Source organism: Symphalangus syndactylus, chromosome 13, assembly GCF_028878055.3.
Source record: "Symphalangus syndactylus isolate Jambi chromosome 13, NHGRI_mSymSyn1-v2.1_pri, whole genome shotgun sequence".
NCBI classification, from domain to species: domain Eukaryota; kingdom Metazoa; phylum Chordata; class Mammalia; order Primates; family Hylobatidae; genus Symphalangus; species Symphalangus syndactylus.
The window spans coordinates 78,301,816-78,326,832 of record NC_072435.2 but is presented as its reverse complement, the minus strand read 5'-3'; the positions used below and the strand labels follow the sequence as shown (position 1 = coordinate 78,326,832).

The window sequence follows — 25,017 nt, the reverse complement described above, 5'->3', positions numbered from 1 at the left end:
GGTGGAAAACTGTCTGTAAGGAGACCTCTTAGAAGGTTAATACTCCACAGCTTAAACAAAAGTGACAGCAGTGGAAGTAATGAGAAATAAGTAGATTCAGGATCTCTTTCAAAGACAAGTGGCCAGTGGATCAGGTGTGGATATAATGGAAAAAGAAGAGTCAAAGATGACTCCACATTTAAAAAAAAAAAAAAAATTTATAGATGGGGTCTCAATCTGTTGCCTAGGCTGGAGTGTAGTGGCATGATCATAGCTCACTGCAACCTTAAAATCCAGGGTTCAAGTGACCATCCCAACTCGGCTTCCCAAGTCAATTGGACTACAGGTGCACACCACTATGCCCATCTAGTCTGACTTCACAAATTTTCACTTGCTGTACATGGGTAAATGCAGGTATCATTTATTCACATGGGAAAGACTGTATGAAAGCAAGTGTTGATAGGAAGGTGCATATGTAGTGGAGTGATAGAGTTCTGTGTGATTGAGATGCTAGGATAAAAGAGTGTGGAAGAAATTCAGAAACACCGACTAGATAGGGTGCCATAGACCGAGAATTGGCAAGACATAAGAATACTGGAAATCTGACACCTTGCAATGAGAAGAAAGTAAAAGAAGAAGACTTGCAAGAATGCCAAGAAGGGGGGAAAATGGGAAAAGCAACAGCAAAAAACTCACCTACTTACATTTTAACGATGCTTTCAATTAAAAAATATAATAAAAAGCATTATAAAAAGTAAACATACAGGACCATTTTAAATAACCATTTCAAATTATAAGTAACTGACCTTTCATAAATATATATTTAAATATCTGAGAGTCTTATAATTCAAGCTGAACTGTTGCTTTCTACACAGCTTTGACATTATGAGTAAAAAAAGATAGATTTTAAGGTATAAACACAACATGATTGACTTCTATGAATATTACATAAATGAAGGTGTTTAGCTTACTCAGGTTTCCTGTAATGTTACCATTTTAATTTCCTTTCTATATCTGTTCACTTGTATATTTTCCCTTCTACTTAAAGGGGTCACCCACACATACTGTAGTAACATTTCAGTGGAGATAATTTGATAGGTTACAATCACATCTTAAGCTCCACCTGAGAAGATTACTTAGGTTGCTATATTGTGTCATGACACTAAGCTCAAAGTAGAGGTAAAACCAACATCTTATCATAAGGGTTATCCATCCATAATCTCAGCTGATGAAAACAGTATTCAGACATTTCATTACAACATCTGAGGAAGCTAAGGTGAAGCAAGTAGAAATTATGTTTGAATTAAATTTACAATAAAGTTACAGGTAAACACAAGTATATCCTAAAATTTCATTTTTAAATTATGCAAATCATTTTAGATATTAAAATGTGCTGTTTTCAGACTTTAGAATTATGCATATAATTTACCTCTGAATTACAAACCAAAGTGTCTGCTTTTAATTAAAACAATGAAATTTCCACAATACATTAAATGTATTTCATTGATTCCTTTCATTCCGATGAATATTTGTTGGGCACCTACCATGTGCCCAGTGCTGTGTTGAGCCCTAGAATGACAACGGTGATTAGGAGCAGACACAACTCCTGCCCTGACAAAGCACGAAAAACTTCAGGTGCTAAGAGTATGACAAACACAATCGATGGCCATTTGACCTGTAACAGTTGGTCTGATTTAGTGGAAGTACTCAAGGAAGGTTTCCAAAAGAATTGATGCTTGATCTAAAAATAAAAATATTTCTATGATTAACTAATTGAAGCAGAAACAAAAGTATTCTAAGTAGAGGCACAGCAAAGGTAAAATATCTGTGGCAGAAAAACAAAAACATTGTGTGAAGCCCAGGGTGAGTGAGGCAGAGAGGAGTGAAGGTAAACCATACAAAAAGTGAAAATGCAGGGAAGAGCAGGGCACACCTGGCTTATCGGTCATACTAAGATGTTAGCCGCTGTTTTATGAATATCACTCTGAGGGTACTGAGGATAAGAGAGTGGAATGGGAGCAGAAGGCAACTAGAGAGGTGACAATGAAAGGAAGATTAGTGGACTGACATGAGAGAAATTTATCTGTATAAATTCAAACAGAATAACATGGATAGAACAGAGATAATGCAATGAGGGGGATGGAGTAGCAAGGGTGACCCTAAGTTTTTCGACCGAAACCGAAGGGAAGATAGTAAATAATGGAAGAAAGCCAAGTTTAGTGGGTAGCATTATAAGCTTAGTTTTGAGAATTGTTGAGATTGGCCTACTTTTGAGATATCTGAGATGTCAATGGTGTGGTTTACTAGGCTGAATCAAGAGGTTGATGGTAAAGTGAAACAGGGTCTCAAGAAAATAGCAGTAGTTGATTGTGTCTAATACTGAAAAACATCCACTAGATTTCATAACATGATCACTGGTAACTGCAGGAAGGTATGTTCAACAGGTATGGAAACCAGAAGAAGTGAGTGTTATTTGGGGAGCGGTGGGTAAGAAAATGGATAGAACAATTACAGACAACTGCCAACAAACCTGGCTGTGAAGGAAAGAGGAGCAGCAGTGTCAGCGGAAGGAGAGGAGACACAATGAAGGTTTTTTTTAAAAGAACATAAAACATAAATGACAAGGGGGCATAAAAATTAATGTGTATTTTTTTTCGTCAGTTTAGTTTAAAATTAGAAGAGGAAATAACCCCAAAATCTATTTGTCTTAGATAACTTGCCAACTATGGCCATGACCAAATTAAGCCTGCCCAGAATTCTTTAAGCTGAGTCTTTTTCCTCCTGGGTGCTCTAACAACACTTGATTCCTACTTTTGTTGTGACACTTACCATATGTACTCTAATTACCATTTGTAATCTCTTTTGCTCATTGTAAACCAATTTAGTAGAATTGTTTAATCAACACTTATCCAAGGACCAGATGCGTAGTAGGTGGTCAAAGATGCACGAAGAATGCTAAACATCTTGCAAAAGCAAACACTCAAAACATTTTTCTCAAATGCATACTCTCCTTATGAAGTGTTGTTGCCTAAATGATGGATGGCATAGTTTCCGTGGTAAATCTGACTAAATCTTGAGACCTGAGTGATACTCAGAGCTTCATGCCATTGCCATAATTGGTAATACCTCCTCCTCATAAGGAAAACAAAAAAAAAAACCCGCAAATTTTATTAGCATTCTGTGATGCATAAGATGACACCAAAAGTTCATGAAAAACTGGTTTCCAATAGGAAACTTTACTTTAAATGGATAAAGTGGTCAATGTGATCTCCATTTAGGGAATTAGTGCAATAGAAAATCCTGAAATATTAGCTATTAGCCATGACTCCAATCATTCAGTGTAGCTGTAACTACAATGGGTGTTTCTCATTTGTTATCACCAGCACTATAAGCACTCACTAGATAATTCCTTCCAAACTGCTTGGCGATAGCATGAGAAGTGCTATGCTGTTTGGCTCCCAAACGGGAGGCCTGAGCTAACAGAACGGAGTTGACACTTGTACTGCAGAAGTTTAAACCCTGTGGGGATGGTAAGGAAAGCTGTCTTGTGAGAGTGCAAAGGCAGGAGCCTAAACGACAGCTGTTTTGCAGCTGGGTCACGTAGGAGAGCTAGAAATCCCTTGACACCATAAAAGGTAGCAGATGATGGGAAGGCAACCACAGTGCCTCCATTTGTCACTGGCAGGGTGCCACTTGCTGCTCTCAAATCCAAATGCTCTTGTAGGAGGATAAAACCAGATGTAAATAATTCTCTAATTATATATCTATATATATATATATACACACACACAATATATATACTACATATATATATAGGAGGAAGCTTCAGCTATAAAGAACATAGAGGTTTAATTTATTTAGACACTAAATTCTCTGATGATTTACCAGTGTACTGAAGACAGCATTGGATTTAATAACAGAAACCTAAGTTCTAGTCCAGTTCTGACACCGTAAAGATAAACAGCCATGAAAAGCCGTTGATCTGAATAAGTTTTTTTGTTTTTTTTTTTTTAGTTATGAATCCAAGGATCTGGGTTAACTGAACAAGACTGGTTGCAATGCAAAAATGGAATTCAATTCAGGGGAGGTGGTTAAACATTTAGATTAAAGAAAAAATAACTTCTTAATTCATGTCATCCTCTCTTGCTTCCACTGCTTTCCAGTCTACCATGCGGTAAAGGAATCAGCTCTTCTTCCCAGGCCCACTCAGCGGACACTAAGACTGGGGAAAGCAGTGAGACCTAAAATCAACTGTGTAGTTCACATTCTGTACTAATGAATGAAATTAAACAGAGGAGGGATAAATTACACATTTATCTTCTGAAAGCAATTTCAGGGTAATGGTGCACATCAAAGGTAGTATATCTCAGAAAGGTTCTTAAGTGAACTAGGCCACATATGTATGAAAGTCTACATTGTTCTTCTAAGTAATTCTGGTTTGCCTGAAACTGCTCTGTCTATGCCCACTGTTTCAATGTATTTATAACAGCACCACCTTCCTGGTTTGGACAAAAGTCTACAGTTACCCTAATTCCTGTTTCTCTCTCACAATAATTCACAATTAGATGAGTCAAATGATGGTTCCATGACACTGCCATGTCCCACAAGATGAAACCACTAGGCTCCATTAGCAACATCAGTGAGGTCTTACTGTGACCTCAGCTTTCCATTCCCTAAGACACTCTTAACAAAGAGAGCATTAACAAAGACATCCTTTCAGAGCAGAAGACCAGGGGAATTTGCTAGGCATAATTAAGTTTCCATTCATCTTCTCCACTTACCAAAACACATTTTTCCAGGGGCCTGTTGTCACAGCACTCTGCAATTCTACTTTTTCCTTGGAGGTTATATAGTAAGAACAGAAATATTATAGAGCAGCTTACTATGCATCAGGCGCTATTCTAAGCACTTTAGATGTATGGTCACATTACATCCTCATAAGAAGCCCTAAAATACTATTATAATCCTGGTTTTACAAAAGAAGAAAGCAAGGCACAGAGAGGTTAAGTACCTTGCCCAGGTACAGAAGCTTGATTTGGCAGAGCTGGGATTCACACAGAAACTATCTGGCTTCACAGTTCATGCTACTACATTGTAGGCATGTTCTAGAAGTTCACTACCAGGAATCATTATGTTATTTAAAAACTAACTTTATAGCTTAAAGACAAAGTCATGCATCCACCCATTCCTTTTCATGTATTTAGAGAGTACCGACTATATGCCTGGCATTGTGTGCAGCACTGGATAGGAAAAGATAAGCTGGGGTAATTCCTACTCTTACACATGGTGTAATATCATGCCAACTCCAGAGGTAGGCCCTTATCAAATTGAAGATTATACTTAAAAGGGCTCTTGTTACACATGTGCACAGTAAGTACATAAGGAGAAAACAGAAAGCAGGACTTCTATTTTGCACGAGTGAGTCAGGGGAGGTTTGAAAAAAGAGTAGGCATACTTAAGCTGACTCACAGATGGAGGAAAAATTGGCCAGGCATCAAAGCAAAGGGCTATCTTGTCAGTCCAAGTGCTGGTGGCTTAAAATTTCTCTTTAGAAGATCCAAATTAAGAAAATTATTTAGAAATTCTGCTTAATGGAAAATTTTTCTTAATTTAACACTAGTTAAAAGGACCAGCAGCTTACAAATGTTAATTTGATACCAATCAACACAAAACACATTTTTTGACCAAACAGGGTTATGTAACAACTAAACTTTATCAGATTTCTACTTCCTGCCAGGCTAAAGATTCTTGAGTCACCTTCTGTGAACACTAATTTTCTGTGACTTACAAATAAAGATCCATAGAAAACAGCAATATTTAGTAAGCAATACTCATTCACTTTCACTTCTAGAGTGTGAAGTGACCAGCAGTGGTGCATATTAAGATTACAGAAACCTTTAAACTAGGTGGAAAGGGGAAAACACGCACAAATGGCCAGAACCTGGCACATGACCAGCAGAACAAGTCTGTATGTATAAATACAAGCGACAAGCGTATCGCCGGACTGGACCATTCCCAAGTCCCAGCATTACAGTGTGCTAGTGGAAGCACGCACATGTGTTTTGGCATTATTACAAAATGAAATTCTCTTTCTCTCTTTTTGACACTGAGAGAAAATGTGTAATTTCACAAGAAAATGTGGGCCACTTACAGGAAAACATGGAGTACAGAGGTGACATGGTGATGTAGAACAGAAAGTCTGAACTTCTTTGCCTCTATATAGACAATTTAATAGTAGTTCAGCTCAGAGCTAAATTACCATTGTCAACATCAAAGACACTCTTGACCTTAGAAGGAAAAAATGTGTGATGTGAGCTGCACAGGACTCGCTAAACATCAACCTTCTGAATTCTCTTCATCACATTGTACAGATTAATTGTCACCTGAGTTGGCAGGTTTATCTTTGAGACGCAAGAGGGACTAAACAGACACTCCCAGTCATTAGAGAATCTTCACCAAAGCAATTCAAGGGTATATAGGATGTCAGTTTAGTCAATTTGACATCATTCTTTGCACAACTGCTATAAATATAGTGCAAGCTTTGGAAGAAATATGTTGACCTGCTCAGCTTCTCGAATGGAATTCATGTACACATTGGGGTATGTGGTGTCATGCCATGGAAAACCCCAACATGGAGCTTTGAAGAGTTGAGAGATTATCTATGATACTAAATTATTAAATTATTTAAAGTAATTTCTATTTTAAAACAAGCATTGATATGTTATAAAAAGAGAAGCAGTCACATAAAGGAAAGAATACAGCCTTGTGAATCAGACACGAGCTTGATTATATCGTGAAGGTTGATCCCTAGAAAAGCAGGACTACTTGGGCAAGTTACTTAAAATCTCCAGAAATTCAATTGTTTACAGGGATAATATCATACCTCTCAATGAGATTGTAACAAAGATAGCACACATAAAGCTCTCACAACAGTGCATGTTACAGAGTAAGTGCTCAATAAATGTTAGCTATTATGATCTTTGTGTAATAGGGATAGCAGTAGCTAAATCTTAAGAGATTAAATAAGGTAACATATATTTAAGAAGTACAGTACAATAATACGTTGTGAGCACTCAAAAAAAAAAAGTTCTCTTCTTAACTAGACCTTTTATACTTAAATTTATTTATCCAGAGGCAAATCACAGTTGTACATGGTTATTTTCGTTGTATTTAAAATAGCATTCTTGGCCAGGACTGGCTCATGCCTGTAACACCAGAACTTTGGGTGGCTAAGGGGGGCGGATCACTTGAACCCAGGAGTTTGGGACCAGCCTGGGCAACAAGGTGAAACCCTGTCTCTACTAAAAATACAAAAATTAGCCGGGTGTGGTGGCGGACACCTGTAGTCCCAGCTACTCGGGAGGCTGAGGCAGGAGAATCACTTGAACTGGGGAGGCGGAGGTTGCATGAGCTGAGATCACGCCACTGCACTCCAGCCCGGCAACAAGAGCAAAACTCCATCTCAAAACAAAACAGAACAAAACAAAACAAAAACCAAAAAATAAAAATTAGCTGGGCATGGTGGCAGATGCCTGTTGTCCCAGCTACTCAGGAGACTGGAGTGGGAGAATCACTTGAGTGCGGAAGGCGGAGGTTACGGTGAGAGGAGATGGAGCCTCTGCACTCCAGCCTGGGTGACAGAGCCAGATGCTGTCTCAATAATAATAATAAAACAAAATAAAAAAATAGTATTCTTATAATGCTTCTACACAAATAATGTTGTAATCTAAAAGAAACTTCATTATCAACCAAAGTGTCACTTGTTCTGGAATGTCTTAAAAAAACGTAGGCAAAATTTGCCTTAGGGTTCAGTGAATTTGAAGAAAAGACAAAACAGAGACCAATGCTCAACACTGAAGTTACAATTAGAAGAATGTAGGGCTTTTTTGATCAAACTGGAAAACTCATGTATATACTGGAGATAGTTTAAGAATACATCGCCCACCTCTCCCTAGAAATATGTATTTTCCAAAAGGTCCACTGTCTCTTTGAAATACTGACATGATTTGGCAAGCTCAGGTTGAAATACTCAGCAGGGTTCAAGCTGCTATGAATCTCAAAATTATAAGGAAGTTGGAGAATTTTAGTTGACTTTGAATATTGCAGTATACAAATAACCTGCTATTTCACAGAAGCAAAATTGTGTTACTCAAAATACTACTTTATTAAAATCAGTCATATTTCACATCTCTTTCCTCAAATTAAATGGCTACAGATGAGTATGTTAACATTTCCTTATTTTGTTTTTAGGAATACAACAATACAATAAAAAGTACTGAATAGGCAATGGAGGGAAAAATGAAGTCCACAAAACATGCAAAGAAGGCATTATATCCAGCAGATAGCTTCTGTATTGAAAGATAAGCAAGAAAGAGTAGAAAAGGCAGTTTTAAGTATTGCTAGACTAGGTGGATTAATGATCAAATGAAGTTAGAAAAATATGAGTAGAAGAAGCTATGTGCCTAAAGAAGGGCCACTTAAATAAATCGTCTAAAAAAGATTTCATATTAAGTGTACATACTCATTCTTTTGGAGAATGTCATTTCAGATTTGGATGCTTTCAAATAATAATAACTAATCTATCCATTTCATAAATGTTCGGATATCTACAATATCATTATAAAAAAATCCTCACATTTCCAAATAAAGATTTCTCAAATGTCTTTTACTACAGTAGTTATTTTAATATTTGTAATAATTAGTATTACAAATTAAGTGATATTATGTTAAGCTGAAGTTAGTAATTTCTAAGATCAGAATGAACTTCAGCAAAACTATAGCAAAACTCTAAAAGGAAAAGCTTGCTTCTTCTATAATCTTTTTTAGTGTAAATTCAACCTAATCACTTCCTGTGGAAAATATTTCATGTTGATCTCCATCCTGTCACATTTATGTAAAGCCGATTCTTCAGCTGAAATACATAAATATTATAATTCCTATAAATGAACACATTATTTCTAGCTGCCATACTTCATCCCTAATAAAACAACAGAGGATTATCTGTATTGTGTTATACCTGTCAGAAGAATACTGTACATACTCATTAACATCACGGCCACTGTTCATGAAATTCTACAAATTCCCTCTGAAGTGAATGGCTTATATTACACACTTTGCTGAGATTCCCATTCCAAGGCTATCAGAGCAAAACACATGGCCAGAAGATCATACTCTTCTATGTTATCAAGTGAATAAAAAGTGAATATAACAAATTTTGTGTTTTTCATGCCTATACTCCCAAAATAATTGTTTCTATATTCATAGGACTACCATATTATTTTACTGAGACAAAGATAAGAAAGAAATTATTTTACAGGTAAACATGTTGTTATCCAACTATTTGACTCTTTAAATTCAGCCTTCAATCCCTTCTTACTGCTGAGGACTTCTGCCAACAGAATTTAACCAACAGAATGAAATAAAAAGAAATCTTCTCAGACTCTATTTACTTTAACCCACTTAAAGCATCATTTTTTCTCTTTTTGTCTAATTAGTTGTGTAAAACTTCACCTTTGCCATTTATCCCTTCGAACTTTCAATATTAATTTTTTTCTTCTCTCATTTTTTTTGTCCACCATGTAACACTAAAATGATATACTTTGTTCAACAAATACTTATTGCTATTTAAGGTCCCCTCTCAGCATAAAAAATAAGACCAAGCTGATACACTGGACTAGCTTTCAGTCTAGTGGGTAAGATAGACATGATAATAGTTAATAATAAGAGAGAGTAGGTGACTATTTACTCTCGTGAGAGCACAGATAACAGAAAAATTAACTTAGGGAAGGACAGTGATGTGTCAGTGAGTGTTACGGCCTGACTGAAAGCTTCTATGTGAATTGGGCCAATCCCTGCTTTAGAGTCATTTCACCTGCATTCATTCAACAAATATTTGTTGAACAATTATGCACTAAAAACCAAGATAGTAACAATAATGAACAAGGTATCTACTTTCATTATCTAAAAAAATAAGCAATATTTATTAATGTGTTAGGATTCAGTATCACGCAGTTATTCATATGCAATAAGAAGCCTGGAAGAATTTGAAGGCTACCTGGAATAATGAGGAACTATTTTATGAAAGAGAAAGTGTTTTAGATTAAGTTGTATAGATCGGTAGGACTTTGCTAAGTGGAGAGGCAAGAAAAAGATATTATAGACCAAGGCAGCACCAAGTTTGGAAAAGACAAAGAATGAGTGAATGGAACATACTTAGGGAGTTACCGTAAGTTTAATACTGTGGACAATGATGGTTGATGAGGCTGAACAAGTACAGTTATGGTCAAATAATTAGCAATGTTCCATGTCATACAAAGACATAAATAACAATGATAACAATAATATCATTCTTACCGCTAATGGTTAACAACTATCAAGTCCTTACAATATGCTGACCAGACATTGTTCTAAGTGCCTTACATTCATGTATGGACTCATTTAACTGCTCAACAAGAAAATGCTTTTTCCCTCATTTGACAGACAAAAAGGATGAGATAAAGAGAAGTTAAATAACTTGCCCCAAATCACAGAAGCTAGTAAGTAGTTGAACAAGCCAGGCAATCTAGAACCAGTGTTCATATAAGTGCAGCCACCCTAAAATGATGGAGTCCTAATGGAAAAGGAAGTCATGCTTTATGATCAAATATATTTTTATAAACAACTAATTCTATACTTTTGAAATATTAAGACATCATCAGGCAGGGCATAGTAGCTCAAGCCTGTAATCCCAACACTTTGGGATGCCGACGTGGGTGGATCACCTGAGGTCAGGAGTTCAAGATCAGCCTGGCCAACATGGCAAAACCCCATCTCTACTAAAAACACAAAAATTAGCTGGGCATGGAGGCACACGTCTGTAATCCCAGCTACTCAGGAGGCTGAGACGGGATAATCGCTTGAACCCCAAAGGTGGAGGTTGCAGTGAGCTGAGATCGCACCATTGCACTCCAGCCTGGGCGACAAGAGCGAAACTCCGTTTCTAAATAAATAAATAAATAAATAATAAAACATCAATCAAGCGTTTACTACATACAATACACATTATGCTTGTGCAATGGGAAAATAAAAATATATGGCATATGTCATGAATATTGGTGGTTCCTGATATATTAAGATACAGATTTAGACACAGACATAGATTTCTTACTGAAATGACAGGGGTTTGGTCTAGATCCTGTTGCTTGATGCACAGCAAGCCAATTACTGAGACAAGGACTATCACCAGGGAAGAAGGCTTTATTTGGGTGCTATAGCTGAGGAGATGGGAGATTAGTCTCAAATTCATCTCCCTGACCAACTAAAATCAGGTGTTTACATAGCAGGGAAGAAATGTAACTACATGCAGGAAAACAGGAATGTGGGAGGGCTAAGGAAGAAGAGAGCTGGTCAACAGGAAGCAGGTTGTTGCTCAGGCAATCATGATGGGTGAGAGGTCTGGTGTCTCACTGATCAGATGAGATGATGTGGTGAGTTTCAGTTCCTTGATACTATCTGGGAGGCCTGATGGTTGGTTTCTTGAGAAAGGAACTCAGACAAGATAAACAAGTTTTAAGAATGGGAGGGTCCATTTCTATGTTTATTCAAACGAAATCATAAATATCAGATGTATGGGACAATTGAGCTGGTTTCAGATTGAGAAAAAAAATAGAAATAGAGAGAGTATGTTTGCACAATATTAGCAGCTCCAATGTTGTATTACAAGAGTCCCCAACCCCCAGGCTGTGGACAGGTCCCAGTTCATGGCCTGCTTGGAACCAGGCTGCACAGTAGGAGGTGAGTGGTGTGTGAATGAGCGAAACTTCATCTGTATTTACAGCTGCTCCCCATTGCTCACATTACTACCTGAGCTCCATCTCCTCTCAGATCAGTGGCAGCATCAGATTCTCACAGGAACACAAAACCCTGTTGTGAACTGCACTGTGAGGGATCTAGGTTGTGTACTCCTTATGAAAATCTAATGCTTGTTTATCTGAGGTGGAAGAGTCTAATCCCAAAATCATCCCTCCCAAGTCCCATCTTCTACCCAGTCCATGGAAACATTGTCTTCCATCAAACTGGTCCCTGGTGCCAAAAAGGATGGGGACCACTGTTATATTAGACAACCTACAGTAAGTACTATAACAGGGGTTGAAAGTGTCTCAGGAGTATAAAGAAGGCAGAGATTAGTTCTCACAGTGTTTTTTTGGGGAAAAAAGGAAATGTAAATTGTCATAAAAATTCCATCACTCCTATTTTTACAAGAAAGAACTAGACAAACTGGAAATCAATCATTTTTCTGAGATCTCAGAGAACTGAGTTTGAAAGGTGAGCCACCACCCTACAATGTGGAAAGACAGGAGATTCTAGGGAATCACAGTGGAGACCTGCTTTTCTGATGCAGAAGCCAATCGAGCCAAAAATCTCATAGACACACTTACACGGTAATTTTGACAACTTGCTGGAGGCTGAAGGTAGACTATCAAGAGAAAGAGAAACCCTGAGGACCACAGTCTTAGGGGGCACTCAACTGTTACCTTTCAGGAACCAGACCACGTTTTCATAGTGAAGAACAAAAAAAGATCCCCCACTCTCCTGGTGATGGCAGGGGAAGTAGAAGACTCATCCCTGTGAAACACATCCAGAGCCTCCTTAATAACAGAGGCCTATTCTCCAGGATGAAAGATGTTACCATAGCCTTCCCCAGAGCTTTGGGTAAAGACACTCCTCTCGATTAATCTCTATCCACTTTGTCTCACCTAATGTTAGGAGTTACACAAGCAGAATAACTCATGAAGGTCACAGGACACAGACACAGGCCCATTCAAAGACTGAGATGTGACTGGCTAATGACAGAATGTTCCTCCCCCCTCATACTTCACCACCACAACAGCTGGCCTCCTGTATAACAGTGGACTACAAGTGAAAGAGTCTCAAGACAGCATCTCTCAGAGAAAGAGTACTAAGGGAAACCTAAGGGCAAGAGAGAAGACAATGAGAACGGAAGAGTAATTTGAAGCCTCTAGCAGCTGTAGCTACAACAAACACTAAACAAGGCCCAGTTCACAGCCAGATTATACCAGTTCTCACATTAGAGGCTATTTATTTCATTTTCTACCACCCAATTCAACATGTCCTGCATTCATCAAAAAAACATGAGACATGGCAAAAGATGGAAAAACAAAGTCCAAAGACACAAAGCAAGCATCAAAACCAGACTTACATGTTGGGATATGAAACAAATTTTGGAATTGACAGAGAACTTACAATAACTAATTACTACGTTAAGGGTTCTAATGGAAAAAGTAGACAACATGCAAGAACAGATGCATGTTCTTAGAACCACTCTAACAAAAGTAAAGAGGGGTGCCTTTGATGGGCTCATTAGAAGACCCAGGACGGCCAAGGAAAGAATCAGTGAGCTTGATGAAGGGTCAACAGAAACTTCCAAATGGACGTGCAATGAATAAAGGAATGAAAAGTACAGAATATCAAAGAACTGTGCAAAAATTTCAATATATGTGACATATGGGCAATTGGAATATCAGAAGGAGAAGAAAAATAGAGCTAATGTTACAATGATTGAGGGCGTTCCCAAACTAATGAAAGATACAAAACCAGAGATTCAAAAAACTCAAAGGCCACCAATAAGATACATTCCAAAAATACTAAACCTAGGCATATTATTAGGTTGGTACAAAAGCAACTGTGGTTCTTGCCATTACTTTCAATGGCAAATCTGCAATTACTTTTGCTCCAACCTAATATATTCAAACTTTTAGGAAGACAAGGAGAAAATCTTGAAAGAAGTCCAAAGAGGGGGAAAAAAATCACCTTACCTATAGATGAATAAGGTTGCGAATTACAGTGGAATTCTGATCAGAAACCATCAAGCAAGAAGAGAGTAGAGTAAAATATTCAAATCACTGAAAAACAACCACACAAATCTAGAATTTTATATCTGGTGAAACTATCCTTTAAAAATGAAGCAGAACTATAAACTTTCTAGATACAAAACCTGAGGGAATTTATTATGAGCAGACTTTCCCATAAGAAATCTTAAAAGATCTTCTTCAGGCAGAAGGAAAATTGTATCAGAGACTTGGATCTATATTAAAAAATGAAGAGGGTTATAGAAAGAATAAATGAAAGTAAATAAAATATTTGCCTTTTTCTTAGCTTATCTAAGTAACTGTTTAATGTAATAATAGTAATAATTTATTAGATGATTACAGCATATAGGTAAGTAGAATGAGTGACAGAGATGTCATAAGGGACAGGAGGGAGGAATTGTGAATACTCCACAAAGTAATTGTATGCACATCAAGCAGTTTAATGTCACTTAAAGGTATACTTAGTATAAAGTGCACATCACAAATTCCAGGACAACCACCACGAAAATGTTCAAAGAAATAAAATTGATACACTAGGAGAAGAAATAAAATCATATTAAATGCTCAATTAAAACGTAAGAAGAACGAAATACAATGCAGCAAAAGCAGTCCTAAGACTGAAGTTTAAGTGGTGTGTACATTACAAAAGAACAAAGAGCTCATATCAACAACCTACCTTTATACCTCAAGGAACTAGATAAACAAGAAAAAAGTAAGTCCAAAGTCAGCAGAAGGAAGGAAACAATAAAGATTAGAACAGAAATAAATGAAAGAGAATAGAAAAACAACAGAAAAATAACAACAACACTGAGAGTTCGGATTTCTTTTTTCAAGTCTAAATTTTCTTTTTTTTTTCTATTATACTTTAAGTTCTAGGGTACATGTGCACAACGTGCAGGTTTGTTACATAGGTATACATGTGCCATGGTGGTTTGCGGCACCCATCAACTCATCATTTACATTAGGTATTTCTCTTAATGCTATAACTCCCCCAGCCCCTCACCCCACAACAGGCCCTGATGTGTGATGTTCCCTGCCCTGTGTCCATGTGTTCTCATTGTTCAATTCCCACCTATGAGTGAGAACATGTGGTGTTTGGTTTTCTGTCCTTGTGACAGTTTGCTTAGAATGATGGTTTCCAGTTTTATCCATATCCCTGCAAAGGACATGAACTCATCCTTTTTATGTCTGCATAGTATTCCAATGGTGTATATGTGCCACATTTTCTTAATCCAGTCTATCATTGATGGACATTTGGGTTGGTTCCAAGTTTTTGCTACTGTGAATAGTGCCACAATAAACATACGTGTGCATGTGTCTTTATAGTAATATGATTTATAATCCTTTTGGTATATACCCAGTAATGGGATTGCTGGGTCAAATGGTATTTCTAGTTCTAGATCCTTGAGGAATCACCACACTGTCTTCCACAATGGAGAGTTCTGTTTTTTAAAGGTAAAGTCAGCAAATTCTTAGCGAGACTAAGAAAAAAGAAAGAAGATTCAAACAACAAAAATCAGAAATGAAAGAGGAAACATTACAACCGATAGCAAAGAAATAAAAAGTATCCTAAGAAGAGGTGGGAAAAGAGGGCCAAATAGACACACCCAGGAAGAGCCTCTCCAAGAAAGTGAGACCAAAATATGGAGTAAATCAACATACTTCAAAACAGATCTTTTGGGAGAAAACACTGAGAGTTGACGGAGAGGCAATGCAGGCACCAGGGCTAAAGAGAGAGGAAACTAAGAGCACTGCATGGGATGGCCCAACTATATAGGAAGGACTCCTTGGCCCTGAATGGCTCCTAAGGAAGTGGTAATAAGTGAAGAACCTGTGGAGAAACCCACTCTTACCATGGACTTCTGGGATCCTGGCCGCACGAGATGCCACCACCCCTACAGACAGTTGAGCTGGTAGGGGGGACTGCCCAGAGAGTAGACAGAGACCAAGCTTGAGCATGTGTAAAGCCCAGGGGATTTTGCATGGCGACAGCTGCAACAAAATACGGTAATAGGCATCCATATCCAAGGGTTCTCCATGTTTCTCTGCATGGCTCTTGACTTTGCTGACTGGACTGGGAGAGAACAAGGCTGTCTTTCCTGAGATATCAAGGTGTGTCAGATCTGCACATCTGCCTGTGCACTGACCCCTCTTGGAGTTCCCTGCCTGGCTGCTTGCACAGGAGCAGGCATACTGCTTTGAGTGCTTTGCTAGTGGCCTGGGAGCAACCCTACCCTGGGGCAATACCCCCGCCAAATCCCCCTGCCCCCACCAAGCACAGCTGGTGCTCGATCTCAAAAGGTCAGAGGACAAGGCTGCTAGCCCAGTAGGTCCCAAGTCCCCAGGGTAAGAGCAAGTAGCTCCAGAATGCAGAGCTGAGATTTGTGATTGGAGCAGGGGAAGAGCCCTCACTCTCAGCATGAGGAAGAGTGAGGCGGGGGTTCAAGGGCGTGGCACCAGTGATTGCAGGAGGCTCCCCTAAGATCCAAGAACGTATACGGTAAGGGGGTCATCTCTTCTCTCCCATCTCCCCCATCACAGAGCACTACTGCAAAGGTGCTGGATTACAAAAGACGTGCTAGGCTAAGAGCCAATCTGCCAGCCATTACTTTTTTTTTTTTTTGGAGACCGGAGTCTCCTTGCGTTTCCCAGGCTGGAGTGCGGTGGTGCAATCTAGGATCCGTGCATTCTCTGCCTCCTAGGCTCTTTTTCTTTTTTCTCTCTCTCTTTTTTTTTTAAGGCAGAGTCTAGCTCTATCGCCCAGGCCTGAGTGCAGTGGCGCGATCTGGGCTCACTGCAACCTCAGCCTCCTGGGTTCAAGCGATTCTCCTGCCACAGCCTCTGGAGTAGCTGGGATTACAGGCGCACGCCACCATACCCGGCTAATTTTTGTATTTTTAGTAGAAACAGTGTTTTACCATATTGGCCACTTGGCTATTTTTTGTATTTTTAGTAGAGACAGTGTTTTACTATGTTGGCCAGGCTAGTCACGAACTCCTGAGCTCAAGTGATCCGCCCTCCTCGGCTTCCCAAATTGATCTGCCCCCCTTGGCCTCCCAAAGTGCTGGAATTACAGGGGTGAGCCACCACTCCCTGCTTCGCGCCTGCCAGCCATGACTCTTAAGCACCATCTACTGGATGGGAACTTGAATTACACTGCCCTACCTCTACTCAAAAAAAAAAAAAAAAAAAAAAAAATCGGCCAGTATACACTGCCTGTGAAACAAAATGCAGGAATCTTTCCAGAAATAAAGATCCCGTGCAGAGCTATGGCCTTCTGTTAGGACCCAGAATTGAAGCCAAACGAACAGATATATATCTCACAGTCAAATCCTTAAGATAAATAATGAATATAAAAATAAAAAGTCCCACCTAAATAACAGCAAATTCTAAAACAGATAAAGGAACACCAGCCCTCTCAGATGAGAAAGAATCAGCACAAGAACTCTGGTAATTCAAAAAGTCTAAGTGTCTCCTTACCTCCAAATGATCTCACTAGTTTCCCAGAAATGCTTCTTAGCCAGATTGACACGGCTGAAATGACAGACGTACAATTTAGAAATTTGGATGGCAAGGAAACTCAATGAGATCTAGAAGAAAGTCACAACACAATCCAAAGAATCCAGGGAATCCAGTAAAATGATCCAAGAATTGGAAGATGCAACCGCCATTTTAAGAAAGAACTAAACCAAAAGACTGGAAAAGTTCTGGAAGTGAGAAATTCAAAAGGAATGTCATAATACAGTTGGAGGCATTAACAACACAACAGGGCAAGCTGAGCAAAGAATCTCAGAGCTCAAAGACTATTTATCTGAATCCATGCAGCAAGACAAAAAAGAGAATAAAGAATAAGAAAAAAGTGGTTAAATCTCCAAGATATATGGGATTATGTAAAGAGATCAAAACTACAATTCCTGAGAGAGAAGGAGAGAGGGTAAGCAATTTGGAAAACATATTTGAGGATATATAATAGTTCACACAAATTTTCCCAATCTTACTAGAGAGGCCAACATGCAAATTCAAGAAAATCAGAGAATTCCTGCAAGATAATATAAAAAAACAACCACCCCCAAGACATATAGTCATCAGGTTCTACAAGGTCAATGAAAAAGAAAACATCTTAAAGGCAACTGGAGAGAGGGGCCAGGTTACTTACAATGGAAACTCTATCAGGCTAGCACTGGACTTCTCAGCAGTAACATTACAAGCCAGAAGAGATTGGGGGCCTATTTTCAGCATCCTTAAAGAAATGAAATTCCAACCAAGAATTTCATGTCCCACCAAACTAAACCTCATAAGTGGAGGAGAAATAAAATCCTTCTCAGCCATGTAAATACTAAGGGAATTCATTACCACTAGACCAGCATTAAAAGAGGTCTCTAAGGGAGTACTAAACATGCAGATGGAAGAACAATACCTGTTGCCATAAAAACTGTCTTAAGCACATAGCCCACAGACACGATATAACAACTACACAATCAAGTCTACATAAAAACAGCTAATACAGGACTAAAATCTCACATATGAATATTAATCCTGAATGTAAATGATCTAAACACCCCACGTAAGAGGCATAGAATGGCAAGTTAGATTAAAAAATCAAGACCCAATTGCTGTTTTCAAGAGATCTGTTTCACAGGTATCAACACCCACAGGCTCAAAGTAAAGGGATCAAGAAAGACCTGTCAGACAAAGGGATAGGAAAAAAAAGAGATGAGATCATTATTCTCATATCAGATAAAATAGACGTTAAACCAACAACAGCCAAAAAGTACAAGGAAGGGTATTATATGATGATGAAAGTTTCAATTAAACAAAAAGACTTAACTTTCCTAAATATATACATAGCAAATATTAGAGCACACAGATTTATAAAGCAAGTTCTTCTGCAGTGATGAAAAGACTTAAGGCATCCATATAGTGACAGTGGGAGGCTTCAACTCCCCACTGACAGCGTTAGACAGATCATTAAAGCAGAAAACTAAAAAACAAAACAAAACAAAACAAAAAAACCTAGAGCTCAACTTGACACTTCAATAACTGGATCTAATAGACATCTGTAGAATATTCCACCCAACAACCACAGAATATATAATCTTCTCATCTGCACATAGAACATACTCTAAGCGACCAGATGCACAGCCATACACAAGTCGCAATAAATTAAAAAAAAAATCAAAATCTTACCAAACACACTCTCAGACCACAGTGCAATAAAAATAGAAATCAATACCAAGAAGGTCACTCAAAACCAATCAATTACACGGAAATTAAATAACTTGTTTCTGAATGACTTTTGGGTAAACAGCAAAATTAAGACAGAAATAAAAAAATTGGAATAAATGACAACAGATGCAGCATACCATAATTTTTGGGATGGAAAAGCAATGTTAAGAGGAAAGTTTACAGTGCTAAATGCCTATATCGAGAAGGTAGAAAGATGTCAAATTCAAAATCTAACATCGCACCTAGAGGAACTGGAAAAGAAGGAAGAAACCAACCACAAAGCTAGCAGGAGAAAAGAATAACCAAAATCAGAGCAGAACTGAATGAAACTGAGTCACAAAAATCCATATGAATTATCAGTGAAACAAACAACTGTTTTTTTGGAAGAATAAACAAAGTTGAAAGATCATAGCTAGATTAACAAAGAAAAAAAGAGAAGATCCAAATAAGCATAATCAGACATAACAAAGATGACATTACAACCAATCCCACAGAAATAGGAAAGATCCTTCAAAATTACTATGAAATCTAGAGGAAATGGATAAATTCCTGGAGACACACAATTTTTAAGATTAAACCATGAAGAAATTGAAAATCTGAAGAGATCAATGAGTTTTGAAACTGAATCAGTAATAAAAAACCTACCCACCATAAAAGATTTCCACTGGATGGATTCACAGACAATTCTATTGGATGTACAAAGAAAAGCTGGTACCAATTCTACTGAATCTATCCCAAAAAATTGAGGAGAAAGAATTCCTTCCTAACTCATTCCATGAAGCCAGCATCATTCTGATACCAAAAGCAGGCAGAGACACAACAAAAAAGAAAACTTTAAGCCAATAATGCTCAAAACTCTGTCTTTTTTTCTTTGTTAATCTAGCTACGATCTATCAACTTTGTTTATTCTAATAGTGATATGAATAATGAAATTAAGGCTGAGGTGGTCTCAGATGGAGATGAGGAACTTGTTGGGAACTGGAATAAAGGTGGCTCTTGTTAAGTTTGAGCAAAGAGACTGGTGGTATTTTGCCCCTGCCCTAGAGATCTGTGAAACTTTGAACTTGAGAGAGATGATTTTGGGTATCTAGCGGAAGACATTACTTTTTCTTTTTCTTTTTTTTTTTTTTTTGAGACAGAGTTTTGTTCTTGTTGCCCAGGTTGGAGTGCAATAGCGTGACCTCGGCTCACGGCAACCTCTGCCTCCCAGGTTCAAGCGATTCTCCTGCCTCAGCCTCCCGAGTAGCTGAGATTATGGGCATGTGCCACCAAGCCCAGCTAATTTTGTATTTTTAGTAGAGATGGGGTTTCTCATGTTGGTCAGGCTGGTCTTGAACTCCCAACCTGAGGTGATCCACCCACCTTGGCCTCCCAAAGTGCTACGATTACAGGCATTAGCCACCATGCCGGGCCCTAAGGTGGAAGACATTTCTAAACAGCAAAGCATTAAAGAGGTGACTTGGGTGCTGTTAAAGACATTCAGTTTTATAAGGGAAGGAGAGCATAAAAGTTTGGAAAATTTGTGAGCTAACAATGCAATAGAAAAGAAAATCCTATTTTCTGAGGAGAAATTAAAGCCTGCTCCAGGAATTGGCATAAGTAATGAGGAGCCAAATGTTAGTCACCAAGACAATGGGAAAAATGTCTCCAGGGCATGTCAGAGACCTTTGTGGCAGCCCCTCCCATCACAGGCCTGGAGATTTAGAACGAAAAAGTGGTTTTGTGAGTCCGGCCCAGGGTCCCTGTGCTGTGTGCAGCCTAGGAAGTTGGTGTCCTATGTCCTAGCCCCTACAGCCATGACTAAAACGAGCCAAGGTACAGCTGGAGGCTGTTGCTTCAGTGGGTGGAAGCCCCATGCCTTGGCAGCTTCCATGTGGTGTTGAGCCTGCAGGTGCACAGAAGTCAAGAATTAAGGTTTGGGAACCTACATCTAGATTTCAGAAGATGTATGTAAACGCCTGGATGACCAGGCAAAAGTTTGTTGTATGGGTGGAGCCCTCATGAAGGACCTCTGCTAGGGCAGTGCAGAAGAGAAATGTGGGGTCAGAGTCCCCATACAGAGTCCCCACTGGGGCTCCACCTGGAGCAGTGAGAAGAGGGCCACAGTCCTCCAGACCCCAGAATGGTAGATCCACTGACAGCTTGCACCGTGCACCTGGAAAGGCCACAGACACACAACAGCAGCCCATGAAAGCAGCCAAGACGAGGGCTATACCCTGCAAAGTCACAGGGGTGGAGCTGCCCAAGACCACAGGAACCTACAACTTGCATCAGCATGACCTGGATGTGAGACACAGATTCAAAGGAGATCATTATGGAGCTTTAGGATTTGACTGCCCCGGCAGGGCATGGTGGCTCATGCCTGTAATCCCAGCACTTTGGGAGGCTGAGGAGGGCAGATCACGGGCTCAGGAGATTGAGACCATCCTGGCTAACACAGTGAAACCCCATCTCTACTAAAAATACAAAAAATTTGCTGGGCATGGTGGTATATGCCTGTACTCCCAGCTACTTGGGAGGCTGAGGCAGGAGAATTGCTTGAACTAGGGAGGTGGAGGTTGCAGTGAGCCAAGATCATGCCACTGCACTCCAGCCTGGGTGACAGAGCAAGACTCTGTCCCAAAAAAAAAAAAAAGTTGACCGCCCCACTGGATTTTGGACTTGCGTGGGCCTGTAGCCACTTTGTTTTGGACAATTTCTCCCATTTGGAATGGCTGTATTTACCTAATGCCTGTATCCTCATTTTATCTAGGTAGTAACTAACTTGCTTTTGATTTTAAAGGCTCATAGGTAGAAGGGACGTGCCTTGTCTCAGATGTGACTTTGGACTGTGAACTTTTAAGTTAATGCTGAAATGAGTTAAGACTTTGGGAGACTGTTGGGAAGGCATGATTGGTTTCGAAATGTGAAGACATGAGATTTGGGAGGGGCCAGGGGCAGAATGATATGGTTTGGCTCTGCGTCCCCACCCAAATCTCATCTTGTAGCTCCCATAATTCCCACATATTGTGGAAGGGACCTGGTGAGAGATAACTGAATCATGTTGGTGGGTCTTTCCCATGCTGTTCTCATGATGGTAGGTAAGTCTCATTAGATACGATGGTTTTAAAAATGGGAGTTTCCCTGCACAAGCGCTCTGTCTGTCTCTCTGTTTGCCTGCTGACATCTATGTAAGATGTGACTTGCTCCTCTTTGTCTTCTGCCATGATTTTGTGGTCTCCCCAGCCATGTGGAACTGTAAGTCCATTAAACCTCTTTCTTTTATAAATTGCCCAGTCTTGGTAATGTCTTTATCAGCAGCGTGAAAACGGATTAATACACTGAGTGTCTTTACAATGGGGAACTCTGACAAAAACTACCTCAAGCCAGGTTATCAAGATTAGCATAAAGAATGATAAGTCACATCCCTAATAGATATCCTTGATATGATGAGGATGATAATTTACCTCTGGTGGTTTTCCACCCAAACCCCATAATCTAAGTCTAATCATGACAAAATATCAGCCAAATACCAACTGAGGAACATTCTACAAAATATATGACCTTTACTCCTCAAAATTGTCGAGGTCATCATAATAAAAATAAGTCTGAGAAACTGTCACAGCAAGAGGAGCCTAAGGAGACGTGACTACTAAATGTAACGTGGTTTCCTAAATGGGATCCTGGAACAACAGAAGGACATTAAGGAAAAACTGAAGAAATCTGGATAAAATATAGACTTTAGTTAATAACAATATATCTATGTTGGCACATTAATTGTGACAACTATATCATACTAATGTATTATATTAATAATAGGGGCAACTGAGTGTGGGTATATGAGAACTCTCTGTACTAACTTCAATTCTGTAATCAAACTATTCTAAAATAAATATTTATTAAAAATTAATTGCATTAAAAAGTCTATCAGAAGTGCCATAAAATTATAGCCTTTGTTTTATCTGAGTTAAAAATACATAGGTGCCTCATATTTTTTTCATGTTGGAATAGTTTGCAACACAAGTAAATTCATAAGATAAAACTCAAAAAAAGATTATGACTCAAACTGCTAAATGTGGAGGGTGAGAGCATTCCAGTTAAAGGAAAAATCTCAAAGTCATAACTGCTTCCTCTGATGTATTATTCTGTATAGGATAGAAGTAACAACATTTGCCAGAGATACGTGAGGAAAAGATTTTAAATACTGGAATCACCAAATGCTGTTTCTATTTGAGAAATGGAAAATAATTACAATTTGCTTAAGATCACAAATTAATAAAGTCAATTTCCTCTTTCAAACTTATGGCTGAAGTTTTGTAAGCATGAAAAAAAGTTGTTTTTGTTTTTTTTTAACTAGTATTCTGAAAATTACATACACATCTTTAAATGCATTATAACATTATCAACTGGTAGTTCAACTCTTTTCTTTCGGATTCATCTAGACAAATGGCTATTTTCTGCATAGCTCTAGCCTCAATGTTAATTAAGAAATCTTTCTCTTTCAAAATGTTGACCTCATTGGCACTTCCATCCTGATTTCCTGGATCTCCGTCCACCCATCATACCAATCATAGAGAACAGCAATGAATCACACTCTTTTTAAGTAAATTTTCCAATGCTAAACACTGACAGCACACTTGACATAATAAATTACTGAGTAAGCAACAGCTCAGGTGTTCTGTCACCAACTCAAGGTCTACCAGTTTACCAGGTAAATAGTAGTTTCTTTCACTTATGTTTATTTCTAAAACTTTTGTATTCTGCATGACTGCTCCCTTTCAGTCTGGTATCTTATAAAATTCTCCAAAGTACATTTGGCAGAATACTGTTATCTTGGGATAAATGGATTCAACTTGAAAAAACCTGTACCATATGATGAATAAGCTAAATAGGGCTTTAAATACAAAGAAAACTTTCAGCGCCTTTAATGGATACAATATATACATATTTTAAGAAAGAAATATAGTATGTATCTTTCCTCACACTAATTTGACTACTGGATTTTTTTTTCAAAGGACATCTAGAAGTATCATATTATGTGGAATACATTTTGGAAATGGATTTTGTACGTTTTAGGAATATTGCTTTGATAATTCCTATCAAAGCAATAATGGCAGTAGTAAAATAATGGCAGTAGTAAAATCTTCTTGGCATTCTTAAGTTTCAGCATATTTGAAATTCTTCTTTTTATTCTTACTTAAAAGCAATCCTTGCTGTGTAGCATTACTTGTTGAGTCAGCTTTGCTAATGTTTACAGTCGAAGCAAATGTATAAAGGCAAAAATGCAATTACATATGCCTACATAAATATAGACATATATAACTGTATATAAAAGTATTATAGTTCTCTCTTTCTATATATATGTATATATACATATATATATATACACACACACACACACACACACAGTCAAGGCAAATGTATAAAGGCATAGCTATATATGCCTATATACATATAGACATATATAACTATATATAACTCTCTCTCTATATATATATCTATAGATATCTATAGATATATATATATAGAGAGAGAGAGAGGGAGAGGGAGAGGGGGAGAGAGAGAGAAGTATCAAGATGGTGAGGGAGTCAGGATGGAACAGTCCTCTTCCATATCAGCAGAAATAGGGTGGAGTGATGACCACTTTGGCAAATGTGTACCCTAGGTAGAAAAGGGGAAGACAGACACCCTCAGGAAAACATCTTGAGCCAAAGCAATAGATTGAAACTTAATCCTTTACTTCTGCTGATGTAACTAACCTCTTTGAGGTATACAAGGAAATCTTGCAATTCTGATCAAGTAATTTTCTGCTTTAAGTGAGTAAATTTCTGATTCAAGCAGACAGAAAGTCTATTTCTCTTTTAGCTATTGCTATTTCATAAGATGAGAAATAGAAAAACCTATAAAATAGATGATATCTTCAGGTTTCATCTTTCAGAGACAAAAATTTCTTGGTGATGTTACA

The 25,017-nt window shown here is 38.3% G+C and overlaps 1 protein-coding gene across 7 annotated transcripts in view; it reads right to left on the bottom strand.

Annotated features, from left to right (window-relative positions):
* TMTC2 (transmembrane O-mannosyltransferase targeting cadherins 2) overlaps positions 1–25,017 on the bottom strand; it is a 462,711-nt gene that overhangs the window by 123,642 nt on the left and 314,052 nt on the right. The gene's annotated exons all lie outside the window — the stretch shown is intronic.